This window comes from Sciurus vulgaris (genome assembly GCF_902686455.1).
Source record: "Sciurus vulgaris genome assembly, chromosome: 12".
Taxonomy (NCBI): domain Eukaryota; kingdom Metazoa; phylum Chordata; class Mammalia; order Rodentia; family Sciuridae; genus Sciurus; species Sciurus vulgaris.
In genome coordinates this window covers 42,711,966-42,730,681 of record NC_136473.1, presented here as the reverse complement: position 1 = coordinate 42,730,681, position 18,716 = coordinate 42,711,966, and the positions used below count along the sequence as shown (strand labels likewise).

Sequence of the window (18,716 nt, the reverse complement as noted above, 5' to 3'; positions counted from 1 at the left end):
CTTTTATTTTTTGATCAGTTGGTTGTTCTTGTTGTTGTTTTGTTATGTTTTTCTTTTTGGTAGTGCTAGGGAGTGAGCCTTGAGCTTTGTACATGCTAGGCATGTGCTTTAACGGTGAGCTATATCCTAAGCCCCGTAAAAGGTGACCTTAAGTAAGCCAGATTTTGTCTTTTATTCACATAGAAAACTTGTGAATGCCATTAGACCACTGTGTTTTTTTCCATGAGTAATAATAACAAAGATTTTAAAATTTTTGTTCAAAATTATTTAATGTTCAATGTAGAGAAATTTAAGTTCTTCAAAAATTCATAAATATTCAGCTAGACAAATATTATCTTGGCTTTTCATTCAAAGAAATCAGTAACTACCTAATTGACCTACTTAACATTAAATCAGTGGTAGAACCTTGATTCTCATAATACCAAAAATAATCCAACATTTGTATGTAGACAATTAGTAGAAATTTATTTATGATCGATTTTATTTCAGAATTTTATTATCATAGGTCATTGTTTAAAATAGAACTTTCAAATAAACTTGAGAACAATTAAAAGTGACTTCTCCCTGTACCTGCATGTGTGGCATGTATTTTCCTGTGTATAAATAATTTAACATTCAACTTTTATTTTCTTTATGCATCAAAAAACATTAGCAATTTCACAATTAATACTTCAGCACTTGGGCTTCAAAACTTTGCCACCATTACCCGTCATGTTCTCATAAAGGGAATAAATAAGTTTATTTGATTGGCCATAAAATACGGAATTTTGAGAATAGACTTACTAAACAAATCACATTTCCTGCTCATAGAATTTACAGTCTATTACAGATGTGTGATGGAGCAGTGCCAAGGGAAGGCAGAGAGATTACTAAACTAATCTAGGGTCAAATAACAAAACTATAGTCTACTTTGGATTTAGAAATTAAATTTTACTGAATCTGAGGCACTGTTAGAAGTTGGTAAAACAAAATGGGAAGGCAGAGTAGTGTTCTGGGTTGAGAGCACAACAGATGTAAAAGCCCTGAAGGAAGGAAAGACAGCAAAGATATACTCAAGACAAAAGATTTAGAGAGAAAGGAGAGATGAGAATGCTTGGCAAAATGTCTTCCAGGTTATTGTTAGGTATTTGGCCTTTGTGTTTTAACTTAAGAGCAACGAGAAGACATCACCATCAAATTTGTATTTTTTAAAAATCTTTTTAAAGCTTGATATGTATCTAGAACAGTGAATATATTCTAAGTATAGAACTTCAAGAAAATTTAATATAGCTAGGTGAGTAGCACCCAGATAAAGTAACAAAATATTGCCAGCATCCTAGAGGTCTCCCTGTCTTTCTTTCCAATTAGTTCTGTCCCTTACTCATCAAGAAGGCCTTTTGTCTAACTTCTAATGATACAGAACATATTGTCTTTGATGTACTTTCTGTAAGGAGGAACATGTAGAATACGCTTATTTGAGTGAAAGAAGCCAGGCACAGTTGTTGAGTGTGGTTACTAATAATTCTTTTTTTTTTTTTTTTTTTTTTTTTTTTCGGTACCGGGGATCGAACTCAGGGCCTTGTGCTTTCGAGGCAAGCATTCTACCAGCTGAGCTATCTCCCCAGCCCGGTTCCTAATAATTCTGATGGCAGTATAACTTTCTATCATAGATGTGCCATTTTTCTAAGATAGTTGCATATGTCCCACAAAGAATAAAAAGATGTGAATTCAATAAGTTTTTAATATATCTAGGAAAGAGATAATGAGCTTGAGCTAGTGTGACAATGAGAAAGAAAAGAAGAGAACATATTAGAAAGCTTTATGAATTAGAATTTATAGGATGTGAGGATTAGTTGGATGAGTGAATAAGGAATTCAGAGACCTTAGGGATAACTCTAGAGATTCTGATGTGGGCTGGATGTGATAATACTGCTCTCTGTTAAGTCCAAACACTAGAAGAAAGTGGATTATTGCTTGAGTTTTAGTAATACAGTAATAAATTTAATTTCTGATATATTTGAGGTAAGTATGAAATATTGAACAGTTCTGCTTTACACAAAGAACTTATACTAAATAAATTAATGAATAACTTTTACATTCATTAATACTATGCTAATGTTCTCCATCTGGAAAAGCCTTGTTATCTCACTGTTCCTTATATTAAATCATATCAGATATTTTTTCTGAATGTTTGTAGAATGCTCTTATTTCACGTGTTTTTTTTGTTAATACAGCGTACTTGCGCTAAAGTGATGCTAACTTTATATGCAAGAAGAATAGCACTTCCTGCATATACGATATAAAAGGTATTATTGAAATGCCTTCATATTTAAAATATTGTTTACAGCTTTATGATTTTTCCTTTAATAAGCACAATAACCACACCTTAGAATGACTTTGTTTATAGGAAAAAATTAACTAGTTACATGGCAAGACTTTAATGAACTAAAATAAATATTCATGAAATTTTTAAAGCAGAAATGAAAGAAAGATAAGAGTTGAGGTATGTCCTGAGTGCAAGCCTACATGGACTGCACAAGGAGAACCCTGGGTGTTCAGAGAGCAGGTTGAAAGCACTTGATTTTAAAGGGGTGGAATGACAGAGGAATGGGCTAAGAACCTTGCCTACTTTACAATGCTGCCTGGGACTGCTTGTATCATTAGAAAAATTTTTATGACGATAAATAATAAGTATAGCACTAAATGAGACAAATGCCTAAGAAATAAATCATGGGATACTAAATAGATGTAGCAGTTTATGCCAATCAATTATGATTGGGTACTGTATTTGGACCACAAAATTTGAACTAAAATCAAGGCAGTTTATTTTTATCCCATCATGTCCATGGGAAGAAGACAACAACAAAGTAGTCATGGTCATGATCAGTTTATAGAATTTTTCCTAGCTTTGGACTTTATCACTTGTCATTTGGTGCACTTTTTAAAATTAAGCGCTCAATTTCATTTCAGTGAGTTTTTTTCTTTCATATTTTTGCCTCTAATTCAGATTTACTTGAGCAATCAAATCAATATTTTTTGAAGCCACTGAAGTAAAATCATTTATTTAGCAATTACCTATTAAATATGTATCAAATTTATAATAGTGCTATAATCTAAGATGCTGGGAGACTTCACAGACAAGGTGTGATAATACAAATTCTCACATGATTAAGTGTTTGGTGTTGAAAAATAATGGATCCTAGGAAAATAAATTATGGGCTATGATATTTTAAAAGAAATTATAGACCTGGTAAAATTTAATTTATATCTTTATGGATAGGTACAATTTGAATAGGTATGTCAGGAGCCCTGGAGGCAAAGGGTAATATCTCAAGAGAGCAGGTACAGAAAAAAATTATGGCATATTGGGAAGAGTGACAGACTAACTAGATGAGTGTAGAAATCGCAGGCTATGTGAAGAGAAAGAAAAGTTTTATTGAGATTTGATCAAATTGTAAGAAGCTTCAAATCACTGAGAAACACACCAGACATAAGAGCACGGATTATTGTCTTTGTTTTATTTTGGTTTGGGAATTGGTGCTGTGAATAGAACCCAGGGCCTTGTTCATGCTAAGTATGCATTCTATCCCTGCACTATATCCCTAGCCAATTATCTTGATTTTTAGATTATTTGTAAGTATAATTTCACTTTGTTACCATGTGGTAATCATGTAGGTTTTTATCTTTTTAGAAACCTTATGTGAAATTACATTAGGAGTTAAGTAACTCTACTACTAAGTTTAGAAAGTCTTTCCCTGGGATCCATTAATGAACATTTGAGAGTCTGACTCTCTCTGAAATTAGGGCAGAAGTTTGTATGTATATCTTATTTTTGTGTGGAGAAATGATCCCTTGCCTCTTTCAGAGTCTTAAAGGATCTAATAATCTGAAAAGAAGTTGATAAAAATAACTCCAACTCTCCCAACATAAAATATTTTGAATCTAACTCCTATGTATTTTTTAATGTAAGAAATATAAAAATGGGGAAAGTAAAGCACATTCCCCTTCTTTGCTTTTATTAGTGCAATATTTAAGAGACAGTCCTGACAAGTGTTAACAATTGGGTTGATTATATAACCAGAAATAGCGATTATTTTTGTCCATTCTATGGTTGTCAGTAAAAGGACAATTAAGTTACTTTTTTAAAAATAGGTGTATTTCTAAGTGTGCTACTTGAAGGAGAAATTTTGTTTAATGAGACATATTATAGATCTCCTTTAAATAGAAGATAAAACATTTAAAATAAATGTCAAATTTTAATCCAGATGTTTGACTCACCTGTATCTTATTTAATATTGTGTATGACTTTTTAAAGGAATCCACAAATTATGGCCCATGAGCCAAATATATTTCTCTGTTGTGTATGACAACCCAAAAATTACTTTCACATTGAAAAAAAATTAAGTGTTGAAAGGGATTAGGATTACAAAGAATCCTTTGTTTAGTCTTTAAGCTCTCCCACATACAGGTATTCTATTTATTATAGATGATATTTTTAAAGTTGGGCATATATTTGTATAATCCTAGCAAAGTGTTGACTACGTAAGAAAAGTTTCTGTACTGGATATTAAGCTTCTTAAGTCTGGAGTTAAACGTGTAAGAACCAAAGATGGACTTAAATGATTCATTTCAAAGAACTATGTGAATGTAAAAGTAGATTTTTTATCTTCATGAATGTATTATATAGCAACCACAATTCAGATCAATTGAAAAATATTAAAATATAACCTTTACTTTTGTAGATCACATAAAGGAAAAAGAAAACATACACTAATAATGTGTTGGGCCAAGTAGTTGCTAAAATGTATATTATTCATTTTTATTTTACATTTATTCTTATTTTCAGAATCATTAAGTATATATTATGCTTTTTAATTATGTTATTATTTTGTGAGATACTGAGATTCTAAATTTTGGATAAATGTTGCTATACATTTTTAATGGAGAATTGTTATAACTAGTGAGCCTCAGAAGGTTGGAGCCATTCTGCCTTCTCTCTCCTGCATCATTAGTTTTTCTTCGCTGCTAATCTTTTCTACCGACATACAATAAAGTTGTTTTTTTCTATAAAGATGTTTTTTTCTTCTGCCTTAAAAAATATTCTTGCTTCCAGTTTTAAAGTTACTACCCTGTGTCTGTCTTTCCACTTATAACTGAAACAGTTGTCTATGCTTTCTGAAATCAGTTTCCTTAACCTCTGTCACTTTGCCAAAACTGCTCTTTCAGTGACTCACACAGTACTAAGTCAAATGGACAGTTCTCAGGCCTCTTATTTGACCTGGCAGTAGCATTTAACACATTCCTTTTTTGATTTTCAGATATTACATTCTCTTGATTTTTTCTTCTACATTTCTGGCTGCTGCTTTTTTCCTCCAATCTTTTTTTGATGATTTCTTCTTGCCTCTTCCACTTCTAAATTGGCAAAATGCTTTAACATTGAGAATTTGGACTAACTTTTTAATTCACATTCACTCCCATGGTGTCTTAGTCCATTTTGTGTTCTTATAACAAAATATGTGAGACTGGGTAAGTTATATGAAAAGAGAGCCCCAAGAGACCTAATCGGTCTCAAGAGACTCAGTCTCTCAGGAAAGTCATTAATTCATTCATAAGGGTCATGGCTTTGTGACCTAATCATCTCTCAAAGGCTGTACTACTAGACACTGTAGCATTGAAGAATTAAGCCTCAACATGAGTTTTGGCAGGGACAAATCATGCACAAATTACACCACTTGGTGACCTTATCCAGTATAATACCTTTATCAATAAATGGCCATCATTTGCTAATGAGCAGAATCCTTTGGTCTTCTTAGAATAAACTGAATTCCTTTCCTTTCCCACCAAAACCTCCTCCTGAAATTTTTTCATCTCAACAAATAGCAGCTGTAGTTGTAATCAACCTTGATGTCAGATTTTCACTCCACATATGATAATTTTTCACATCCTTATTAACTATGGTTTTCTTGTCTCTACCTTTAAAAGGTATCTAAAATCCTTGCCCACCATTTCCACTCCTGAAAACCCTGATCAGAGTCACCTGTATGTCACTTCAAAAGCTTCCCGTAGTTGGTTATCTAGCCTCCTTTGACTTCCTTGTGTTCGTTCTTAATACAGGCATGTGTTATGTAATAGGGATACATTCTTGAGAAAGATGTCATTAGGGGAATCGTTTTTGTGTGAAAATTTAATATACTTGCACAAACTAAGATAGCTGTGATATCACTAGGTAACAATCTTATGGGACCACCACTGTATTTTTTATTAACTGAAATGTCATTAAGCAGCACATGACTGCATAGCAGGTTGTTACAGTTCAGATCTGCTATGTCCCCCAAAGTCTCATGTGTTCAGGGGTGGCACTTTGGGAAATTTATTGGATCATGAGGGCTCTGACTTCATCAGTAGATTAATCCATTGATGCATGATGGATCACTGGGAGATGGGACCTTGGTGGAGGAAATAGGTCACTGGGGATATGCCCTGGAATGGTTGGTCTTCTTGACCCCTTCTCCCCCACATCTATGCTGCCAGGCTGCCATGAATTGAGAAGCTTTCCTCCATCATGTTCCCTTGCCATGATGTTTGACCTTACCTCAGACCCAAAGCAATGGAGCCAGCAGACAATGGACTGCATCCTCTGAAACCATGAACCAAAATATAATCTTTCCTCCTTAAAGTTTTTCTTGCCAAGTATTTTGGTCACAGAAAAATTGGACATTAAAAATCACATGACTTATGGGTAAATGTAGTTGGAGTATAGTCCCTAAAAACTCAGTGAACATTTTTAAAAAGACAGGAAACTGATGACAGTTGTATCATGGTTTTACACATGTCAAATGGTTAAAAAATATATAAGCACTGTAATAAATATGGCCTTTACCTTGAAAAATACCCAAAACCCTGAAGTTTACTTATGGAAGTGGATGCCGGGTTGCTGTCTATGCCTTGAGTAAACTGTTAAAAGGAGGGTATCTAAAATCAGAACAAAAGGTGTATCGTGGGATGTGGTTTGGTGTGGCTCGTGACACAGGCACAATGAACTGAGGTAGCTGGCAACGTCTTAAGATGTGTGCAGGTATACATTCTGTTTATTCTGTTACTTAAGCCAGCTGCTTGTAGTTTTGTGGCTTCACCTCACAGATATCCTACATAAGCAAATGTGAAATTTTCTTTATGTTCACATTGTTCTCAATATACCAATTGCACTGAAACAAATTTGCATTTTCAAAATAAGCTTTGGGGCAGAACAGACTATATTAATTTGTTTTACCACCATTTTTACTGCAATTCTAATACCATGCTGGACTTTTAAGCCTTTATAGAAGTAATTTTTCTGGATATGTTTTTAATCAAATACCTGTAGAATTCTAGTTTAATGAAGTTGTGCCAGTCAGAGTCCAGCCATGGTAGGCATTGGGAGATGTTTAAAATAACATTACTTTAAGTAATATTAGAATTTGTTTACTTGCACAGTGACAAGAAGAAAATGGAAGACAGATTTTTTTCCAAGTATGACTGAAGCCATACTTCATAGACATAGATATAATATTAATAGGACCCTACCCCCCCCCAAAAAAAAAAAAACTAGAAAGACCACTTGTGCCAAGATGGAGTAGTGCCCTTGAATAAAAGATTAAAGATTTGAAATTGTTGGTAGGCAATCAAAAGTCACTCTTTTGTTAACAGAAGAATGAAACGAAAGACTAGGAAAGGTAGAAGAGTCAAGGAGGAGGCCATAGAAAGAGCATAAATTAGAGAATATGAGGTTGCTAGATAGAGTGGGCACAATAAGGATGGGAAAGTATAAATGTGAGAGAAATTTGGGAAGTAGCAGGATTTGTCTTCCAGTTAAATGTGGGATAAAAAAGATGTAAAGTGGGTGTTCAAGATTGCTTCAAAATATTATCCTGAGTTGCTGAATAGAAAAATTAGAAGGATGGAGTATGGGAAAAAGAACTGCATGTGTGGAAAGAGATGGTATTCTTGAAATAATGAGCTTAAATTTAAGAGGAGGCTGACCTAATAGATATCATTGGGCTGAGCATTAAGAAGTATTTTATTAGTCACCAAGGGACTGTGGACAGCAGTTTACTTCTGGTTTTTGGTTTTCTCATCTGCAAAGTTAGGTATTAGACTACTAGATGATTGTTGAAGTCTCTTTTAACTTTGGAACAATTGCTGTGACTTTTGTTTTATCTTCATTACTATTAATGATTGTTTTCTGGTGACCTTTTATAAAGGTTGTTATATGATGAAATGAAGATAAAATGCTTAGTTCTGAGTCTACTGGAGATTAAACTTTCCTTCATAGTGAAATGCATGACTTGACACAGAGAGTGCCAAAACTACCATTTCACTATATTGTTCCCTGCCAGAAGAAACTTCTTGTAGATAAAAATTTATAAAGCAAAAAGAATTGGATATTGCCAAACTCAAAGCATCTGAAATCTTCCTTAGTATGTACTTTTGGGATTTTTATCAACTATCAAAAATTTCAGTATATTATTTAGAAAGAAAAATACAATACAAATATAATGTATAAGTATATATAATCTAGGAGAGACTATATCATATAGAGAAAAAGATAGTGTGGGTTTAAATATCAATTTTATTGCCCTATTTGTTGTAGGGCAATAGGGCAAACTGAAGAGAGTTTTTAAAATTTGAATAAAGAATTATTTATAAAACACTTATCCTATAGTCCCCACATATTCAGTTCTTAGGTGAAATGGTGATTTTTTTTCTGATTTCTGACATATTTATTAGTGTCTTAATCAAATAGATTTGTACAGAGAATATATATCTGAGATTTTTGTTTCTTATTTCCTAATCAGTATTTCTAACCTAATACCGTGTGAGTCTCTCTGCTGAAGAAAAGAGCTGGTTTATATTCCATCAATACCTGTCTCATTTTTTCTAGAATTGTTGCAGCCCTCATGTTATGTGGAAGAACCTGTTAAAATATGACTCTAACTTGGGTCATGTGTTCACATGTAGAGAGGAGTCCCTGTCCATGGTGGATTCTGGTTTATCCGAGGAGTTATGATCTTGAGAAAAAGAATGGTGGCAATTCTTCAACAGGAATAGTGATTATTTTTAATGAGTTGTTGCTTCTATATAAATACCTATCTTATGCTGCTTTTGCTTGTTAATAAGGAAGGCAAAATAGGAAAAAATGAAAAAATGAGTAGAAAAAGTTTAAAACTTTTTTTTAAATTTTAGAAGTGCACTTTTTAGAGCATTTAGGTCATAAAATGCAAAATTGGTGATAAGAATCAAGAGAACTGATTTTAAAGATTATTGATTGTGACTAGGGCTGTAACTCAGTAGCAGAGAACATGCTTAGCATGCACGAGGCTCTGGGTTTAGTCCTCAGCACCCAAAAATAAAATAAAATAAAATTAATATAAATAAAATAAATAAAATGATTATTGACTACCTTTTATTTTATAATGTTTATAACAGGGTATTGCCACACCATACAAATTGCTCCAAGTATTTAACTGGAGAAAGGTCCCTGTGGTTCTCATTGGCTTCTTCTGGGAATTAAGGAAAGTAAATATGTATTATTGAACCTTTAAAGTAGGCCTAGAAAGTTTTTTATTCAAAAACATGTGAAGGAAGGAAAAGCAATGAGGGAACAATGATTGTGTAGCTTTGAAGTGAAGAAAAGGTGGGTGAAAATGACTTTGCAGTTAATTAAGAAACATGTATTTTATTAGAAGCAGAATGTTTTGTTGATGTTTATGAGAAAATACATTGAATAATGAAATCATAAAGATGCAAATATTAATGTTAAATGGTATGCTATCAGAGGACCTATTTTGTGCCAGATTTGAACTGGAACAGGATAGTTATGTTTTCAGATTGATGTCTTTCAATCCTTTTCCTTAAAGAACATGCATATCATTTTCACTCTTACGCTATAGTCTTGAGCTCAGTAGGTATTATGCACTTACACTGTCTCAATTCATCCAACATATTATACAGTAACTTGAACAGTTTTGGCATCTCTTTGTTTTCAATTCCTTAACTTCTTGTTGACCAAGATTTTACATTGTTCCCTCATATGGTTTGATTATATTATTACTGAAAATAGTAAGTTTGTTTTATTTGTAAAATTGATTTCTTGTTATTCTTAGTTCACTTAAATTATTTAATTAGTCACTTAAATTATTTAATTAGTCTAGAGATGCTGTCAATTAAAAATACATGAAATTTGGACAATTTTATTCTAAAGTCCTCATACAATTTGAAGACCTACTAAACCATGGGCTTTAAAACCTTAAACCTATATCTTAATCACGTAGAGAGTCAGTTAAAACAAAGATTTTGGGGTCTATCCCCAGTTTCTTATTTGGTAGTTTTGGGATGGTGCCCCAGAATGTGCAAAAAATTAAGTTCCTAAGGTGGTGCTGATGCTACTGTTCTGGGACCACCTTTTGAGAATCATTGAACTTAACTGATAACACCCACCCAAGCCATTAAAAACTAGTAATGTTTGAATTCCATACATTAAGGGTTATTTTGTGACTTTATGTTACTCGATTATACTATAGGGAAATAATGACCTTCTCTCAGTTAAACTAATTTCTTCTTCTATTTAAACCCAACATCACTCATTTGTTTAGGGAGCACTAGCTGGTGTAAAATTAGAATGACTTTTTCTTTTATTTCTTGCATTTAAAAATAGCATTATTTCTCATACAAGGACATAAACACCTCATTTTTAAAAATAAGAGTTATTTCAAGTTAGTTGTCTGCTGTATGTGACAGAATGATAGAGTCAACATTCTGTAGATTTTTGCTTATATAACTTCATTTCAAATATACACAGTATTGTGTATCTTAAAGATTGTTTCTGTTTGGATTGCATATTCAATTTTGAAATTTATTTTAAACATTTCAAATAATTACTTTAAAACTTGTAATTCTTAGTCTCCTGTTTTTGCAATAAACAGATTGATAATGCTAATGAAATAGTAAAACTGTCAAGTCCTTGTAAAAATCATATATTATTTTTGAAATAATAAAAATAACTTTTAAAATAGAGGCTAAAATTTCAAATAATGCATAAGGGATAAACTATGTTTGTGTTGACTGTGAATAAAATAATCTACATTTATATATTAAATTTCCATTAAGTAATAAAAGATTCATCATGTACTTTTTGGACATTTAAATAGTAAATCATGTACATTTTAAGAGGAAGAACAATGTAATTGAAGCTACTCACTTTATGACTACAGTTATGTTTGAAGATTTTATCTTAATATAACTGTTGCTTCTCTACTTGCTATAGTGTTTTTTTTTTTCTATAACTTTGTAATTTTAATTTTTCTTAAAGTCTTGGTCATTTCAGGTTCCACAATAATCAGTGATTATTTCATGATAATAAATGAGGTTTCTGCTTAAATGCCTTTATAGTTTGACTATAAATTGCTGTACAAGCTTGCCTGTATACAGCACTTACTTATGCGAGTGTTCATTTTCTGAAAAAGTTATCAATTTTGTAGCTTCAAACTGATTTTAAAATATCTTAGCCAACATTGGTACTCGGGTTACAGCCAAAATGCATACCTACTACAGAGGACTCGTATTTACCTTTACAGAAAAATAAAACAACTTTCCTTTGGTCATACTTTAGTACTGGTTACTTTTACACATTAATTACTTAGTGTTTATACATTATTTTGGCAAGTTAATCATTTATTATGCCCTATTGTCCTGTAAGACTAGGTTAGGGTTAAAATAACTCAAATATCATTGGCAGGTATCATGTTATGAGCCTTGCCTTTTACCTTGTTGAAACTTCATCTCGTTTTATTATTTGAGTCGGAAGACAGTAACAGAATCAGAAGTGAATGTGATCTTTGCCAATAAGTCATGTGGTAGCTAAGATTGGGAAAGGCAGAGATGGATGACCTAGATGAAATAAGAATTTAACAGAGTGAGGCATGAAACAGTCAAAGTCAGAAGGAAAAGGGCAGGTTGGCTAAGTGGGTGCATAACCTAGACAGTTACACAGCCCATGTCTCTGAAGGGGCTTGTTCTTGGTTTATTGTTCTGCTGTTGCCATTTTGAAATTCTTCATTTTCAAATTAAGGGCCTGGCATTTTTACTTTGTGCTGGGTCCCACAAATTATGTAGCCTATCCTTCAATAGAGAAATGAGAGATTTTTTCTGTCTCTGATTTTTCATTCCTATTCCCAGTGCATCCAGAATGGGGATTATTTTTAAGTGGTACTTACAGACATTGAAAAACGGTGGAAAGTTGGCCTAATTTGAAAGCAGTTGTCTGTCTATTACAGATGTTCAGTAATTTGCCAAAGTATTGAGAAGAGGAGAAAAGAAGCTTGTTAAAATTTTCTTACAGAGTATTGAAGGTAGTCAAAGCTCCAATAGAGATTTTACAAAGTTAGTACTACATATACATAGTTTGAGAAGTAAAAATGATTGGAACCAAAAAATCGTAGTCCTCAAGTTCATATGACATGTTTACACAAGCCAGTTACTATTTGGTGATTTTTTCTTCCTAATATGATCTCTATAATAATCATTTTTTCCTCCCTTTACAGTGCTTATAAACTTTTTTCTTAATTTTAACGGATAACTACAATAGTACTAGGCTATTTAAAATAAAAGATATTGTATGTATAATACCTAGATTGTTTTTCCAGGTCTCTTTCTGCTAAACTTTTGCTAATTTCATTTGTTGCCCAATCTCAAACTTTCAAAACACTCTTCCAAGTGATATTTATCTTCTATTGCAATAAATTGTAGAGTAGTAGGTAGGGAGGGAACTGCTTAAGTTCATAAGGATCCTTACAGACTTGAGTAAGTCAATATAAGATTATTTTCTGAAAATTTGTAATTCCATTTCATAAATCTCAGCCAGAATTTATTATGTTTGAACTACAAATGATGTAGAGTAAGACCCCATTTCCTTTTATCAGAAGATAAATAGTGAAAGACTACGTTTCTCTGCAAATTTAGTAAAAATATGTGACCATACTTTGTCATGTTTTGCCCTTTTCATATGTATAATAAAGAACTAGCTTTCTAAAATTATCTAGATAAGGAGAGAATACTAATTTACTATTGAATGACTTCTTCTGAAATTTGTTTTAAAATGGATAACGTAGATTTCTGTAAGACATCTTTTTATGGAATTTTAAGGATTCATTGGCTCAGCTTTAAATCTTTTTGCTTCAGTCTAAAATGTAATAGCCTTGTGAAAATGCTCTCCTGAGTTTGTAAATAATTCCAAAAGAAATAATCAGGAAGCATGAGCTGAAGGTTTAAGCAGGGAGTGTTGCTATTAACCCAGTGATGGTGGATCCTGAAAGTATGGCTAAGAGAGAGAACACCAACTTAAGCCAGCTGGCTTACCTACCCTGCAGGTTTCTTCAGTTACAAAAGGACAGTTTTAAAAGAACCATATACTTAGTTCTTTATAAAAGCTGTAGAACCTAAATTATGGACAAAAAATGTTTTATTTCTTATCTTAACATTACAAGGTTATATATTTAGATTACATAGAAAATAAATTATATTAGAAATATTAGTTCTGCATCTGGATTTGCATAATATATAAGGAAATAATTATAAAACTAAAATTAAATAAATTTAATGTCTGTTCTCTAGATTCTCCAGACATTCAACATAGACATATAGAAGATATTTAAGTAAATAGCATAAATCAAAGAACATACTGATAAAGTGATAAATAGACCTTTGTTTATGCTTGAATCACCTAGTAAAAAATTCCATTTTTTTCTTAACCTAGGGAATCTTTCCATAGAAGGTAGAAAGAGCTTTGATTGACAAGATTTAGTGAAATGGGAAGGGAATGTTGATTTCAGACAGAAAGAGATAGGGGAGTGCTTGGCTTTAGGATTTGGGGAACATAGGCGACTGATGGTGTTGGAAACCAAAAACAAAACTTATTGGGCAAGGGAACTGAACATTTATCAAAGGACAGGAAAAGACCAACAGAGAAGCGGATACAGAATCAAACTAGCAAGCTCACTGCTAGCAGAATCCACTAATAGGTGTGACAGTGGTACTTCCTTAGAGAACAAATATAGTCTCTAATGGTAACTGTAAAAATTTTGACTATTATTAGCAATACAGATAAGGTGTATGTCTTTAAAACTAGTATTTGGTTACACTTTGCTTTTGTTTATAGTCTGAATGTTTTGTAATTTCCTGTAAAAATTACAAAAATAATTTTATTTCAATTAAACTTGATATTAATAAACATAAAAGTTTCAATATGTTGGTCTCCATGCCAGTCTGTTTCTAACCAACCTCAAACAACTCTGTTGATTGCCAGCTGTTGTATTAAAGCAGTCCACTGCCACATGCTTCTCTCCTGCCAGCACCCATGCAAATCCCAGCCTCTCCCTAACTTCCTTTTCCTTTTGATGGCACATCCAAACACTGGCAAATTGGGGGTCATTTTAAAATTCTCTTTCCCCTTTATCCTTTTCAGACCTAGATAGGATCTTTTGCAGGTTACTTAATCTCTCTGGGCCTGAGTTTTCTCATGTGTAATATGAGGTTAATAAAAGCGAGTTTTGCCATTTTCAAAATTAATTGAGCTAATATTTGAAAGTACCTAGCATCGTAGTACCTGGTATGTAATAAGTTTCACTTCAGCAAGGTAATTTTAATCTCCTCTCTTTTCAACTAATAATATAGCTCTACTAAAAAGGTGATAAGATAGAAAACAATTTAATTGTGGTATTTGCTAAAACTATAGTTTTATAGTTATATAAATTAATATGGTTTCCTCACCTTAGTGATCTGGTTATTTTAAAAGTTTAATTGGGTCATAACAAAATATAGCATTACTGTTCTACCATGAAACCAGAAAAGCATAATTATCTTACAAATAAGTTCTCAAGTTAGTAGGCGGGACTGCTACATGAGACTGGTTATATTTAGTTCTGACTTTTAGTTATGAAATTATTTGCTTTTCAACTAAAGCAGAAATCTCTCTTTATTAATGACAGTGATTTGTAGAGGTTGTTGATTAATATTTTCACATCTCTATCTATAGTAATTCATTACAGAGTATCTGGTTATGATATCCCTGTCCTGTTTAGTGCCATATTGGACACTTTATACTATTTCTATTAATGCCTTTAACATCATTAACTATCTTCCTTTTGTCTTTCAGGATCTCTCAGCAAAGTAAAATTCAAATCTCACTTGGTAATAAATAATAGCATTGTTAAATAGACTTCTGATTTATTAAATAAAGAACATATATCTCAAAAAATTATAAAAACATTGTTTATACTTTCTAAAGCTTAACCATTGATGAAAGATAGGAACTAAAACTTAACATGAGAGGATCAACTTCATTCAAACAAGTGTACTGAGAACCAGGAATCATATATTTAGTTTTATCAGCTGCAGATTGTTTTTCCTTGTTGTCTTTGCCTACCCCTGTCATCCTGACTTAACAAAGAACTTTGATCAAATAGCCACTGCTGATGGTGAAATTCAATGCCCTAAAGTTTCCCCTTGGAATAAAAAGTCTGTGTTTTTAATATAATTTGCTATTCAAAAGGGAGAGTGTGATTTCTGTGAAAAGATAGTACAATTCCATAAAAATATCACACCCATATGTATTAAGCAAAATAAATTAAATATAAATTAAGCAAGAATACCCTAAGAATTCTAGCTGCTGCTGTTGCTGCTGATGCTACTATTGCTATTACTAGTGTAGAAAATGTCTCTGATCTGTGTATTCTGAGAAGGTTATAGGGAGAGAAAAACATTATGGGATCACATCAATTTTAAAATCTTTTTGCTTATCTTTATTTTCTAATCTTTCTCAAGTAAAAGATTTTCCTTTGCTATTCTTAAAAGTAAAAATCACATCTTACTGGACTTGTTTAAATCATCACATAATTTTCATTTATACAATTTATTATAGCATCTATACAGCCTTAACCATTGGCTTGATATTTTAGCATATTCTTATCAGTTTTACATAAATAAAATCTGAGGGATTGTTCTATATATTAAAGTGGAAATTTCTGTGAAATTTTTTAAAATGTAAAACCTGTATTTGTAATATTTGTTACCTCTTTTGACTTCTTAAAAGTAATCTAGAAATACTAAGGTTGATTGGTTATTTTGTTTCCTGTCCCTTTACATATGATTCTTAGCAGTAAATTTAATTTCTCTTCCATTGTGTACAATAATGAAAATGTTATTCAGAATCTCCCCCAGTATTTTAAGAGCTACCCAGGTCAACATCCAGAAATATAAAATGGCTTCAGAACATGGTGTATCTAATTGTTGTTTAGGGCTGAAATTATTTGTAATAATCTTAGATATGAGTGCTAATGTCTTAACTTCTCTGATTACTGTTGGTATAAAATGGATGAAGTGTTTGAAATTATTTCCTTGGTTACAGTTTACCTTTCTTCAGATTTAAATATCGTTTAGTTTTAACATTAGTTATAAAGACTGTCTTGGTTAAATATTTCTGTTCTTGATTGGCTGTAATCTATTATTTATGTTTGAAAAGAAAAAAAGTATTTTAGTTGTAAACATATTTAGAAACAGGCTGTTAATCTTTTTTTTGTGTGTGTGCTCTATATTTCTAAGCCAAAAAATGGTAAAATGGATATTAAGCATGTTCATTCTAAAAATTTTACTGTTGTAATACAAACTTAAATAAAATATTGTTTGTTCTTACTCTCAAATGATGGTGTGATGATGTGTAGTTATCTACATAATGGTCTTGCACCATACTGGTTAAATGGAAAAAAATAAATTTAAAATGTTGAATATGAATCCTCTTGTCACTTTTCCTGTAAACTATTGAAGCAAATTTTAAAATATGGCATTTTACTCAAGATATCAAAGTACCTTATAAACTAGGAAATATTACAGATGTACCTAAACCTTATTTTTAGAGAACCAGAAATAAAAATACACTGGATAGAAATTTGTACACTTTATAGTTAATCCAAGAACTCAATAACATGGACCCATGTTTACCAAACAGAATGCTTCTATCAAACATTTTTCTCAAGTGTACCATAACAACTCCCACAATTTGTATGTGTGGCATTGCTCTGTGATTACTGAAATCAACTGTAGTGCAAGCACATTGACTGCTAGAATATTTTCCAAAACACTGTTGTCCACTTTTTACCCTAGTCCTGGTGCCATCTTTTTACACACAGTTTAGTTCATGCCTCAGTCTTGCACTGTAAGACTAAATACATTTAATCATGAATTCATTTGTTCAGTACATATTTAAGGGCCTATTGTGTCAAACATTTATTTAAGCAGTGTATTTATATTCCCAAATTAAAAATAATAGCCCCGAATTGGCTGGCTATCAGATTAAAATCAGCCTAGAATTTAGAGTTTTCCATACCTTATTATTTTTTATCTCCATTTTTATTGCTGCATTATAGTTGTATGATTGATGGGATTTGTTGTTACATATTTGTAGATACATTAAATATAACAATATAATCTGACCAATCTAACTCTCCAGCATTTCCCTCCTCCCTGCCTACCTCCCCCTTCTTGGTTTCTTTCCTCTACTGATCTCCCTTTGATTTTTGGGAGATCCACTACCACCTTTGTTTTCCTTTTTCCCTCTCTGGCTTCCACATATGAGAGAAAACATACCTCATTTATTCTTAATTCTTCTGCAGACTCTCCTCTTGATCACTTTCTTAACAGTATGTGTCTGTTCACATTTTTTGTCTTGCTACATCTTTCAGTTCTTCAAGGGTATATACTTATCCTCTCAAAAAATTTAAAAACACATTTGTGAAGTTTGAAGTTTAAGTTCATTTAGTCATCTGATTTGGGTCATTGTTTTGTTCTGTATCCTGAAAGCACTATCAAGAAGTTGAATATTCTAGGTAATTAGTGGCTTATCCTATATCATCACATACTGTTCTCAAGTTAGTAATGTTGAGAACTCTTAACTCAGGAAAATTCACATTATATAATTTATTGCAATGTGTTCAATGCTTCTTTGATGATGTAGAAGGTTAGTTTACTTAGAAATTTGTATGTGTTGAAATGCTGATTAATAAAAATTTTAATTTGTAGTATTCAGTATTTGTTAATATTTTGTTTATTTGAAACTATTTAAAATATTTTGCATGTTCTATAGTTTTGACCAGGCAGTGAGTATCTCTAGTTCCCAGGCTCAACAGCTAAGATAGTACTATGTACAACACATGTATTCATAAAATTCTTGTTTTGATTTAGTCCAAAAAATATTTATTAAGCTTCTACAACATGTCAAGCATTTTGTTGGACTTCAGGATGATAGTCATGAAAGGACAGCCTATGTTGTCAGCCTTCTTTACAGGCTAGTTGTAAGAGATAGACAGTAAAATCAAGTTCTCTAGTATAGGTAAATGCACAATAGTATGTGTTGCCTATTTGTTCTCAGTCTGTTAAACAATCTTTTCTGTAGAAGCAGTGTCAGTACCAATGAGGAAACTAGAAAATTTTAGTATTTACATCAATTCCCTAAATTATACCAAATGAACCTGATAATCAGAGTAGCAATGTGAGTTTTCTATGAAAATACAGTTAGAAGACACAGTCCCAATATGTCCTCCCTTTGGAGTGCTACCTTTGTGTAAGGTTCCCATATTGAAATTCTGGAGCCTTCTCTGAGAGGAAGGGATGGATAAGCTCAGGCATGTAGGAGTCAGGAATCATCCTGAATA

General features: G+C 32.2%; 1 protein-coding gene and 1 long non-coding RNA gene across 5 annotated transcripts in view; one reads left to right on the top strand and one right to left on the bottom strand.

Moving 5' to 3' along the window:
* ZEB1 (zinc finger E-box binding homeobox 1) overlaps positions 1-18,716 on the top strand; it is a 159,697-nt gene that overhangs the window by 53,881 nt on the left and 87,100 nt on the right. The gene's annotated exons all lie outside the window — the stretch shown is intronic.
* On the bottom strand, positions 1,207-9,368 carry LOC306641054. Its single transcript, XR_013758007.1, has 2 exons — positions 9,185-9,368; positions 1,207-9,123 (listed from the first exon to the last, which is right to left on the bottom strand). It is a non-coding gene; the product is annotated as an uncharacterized lncRNA (long non-coding RNA).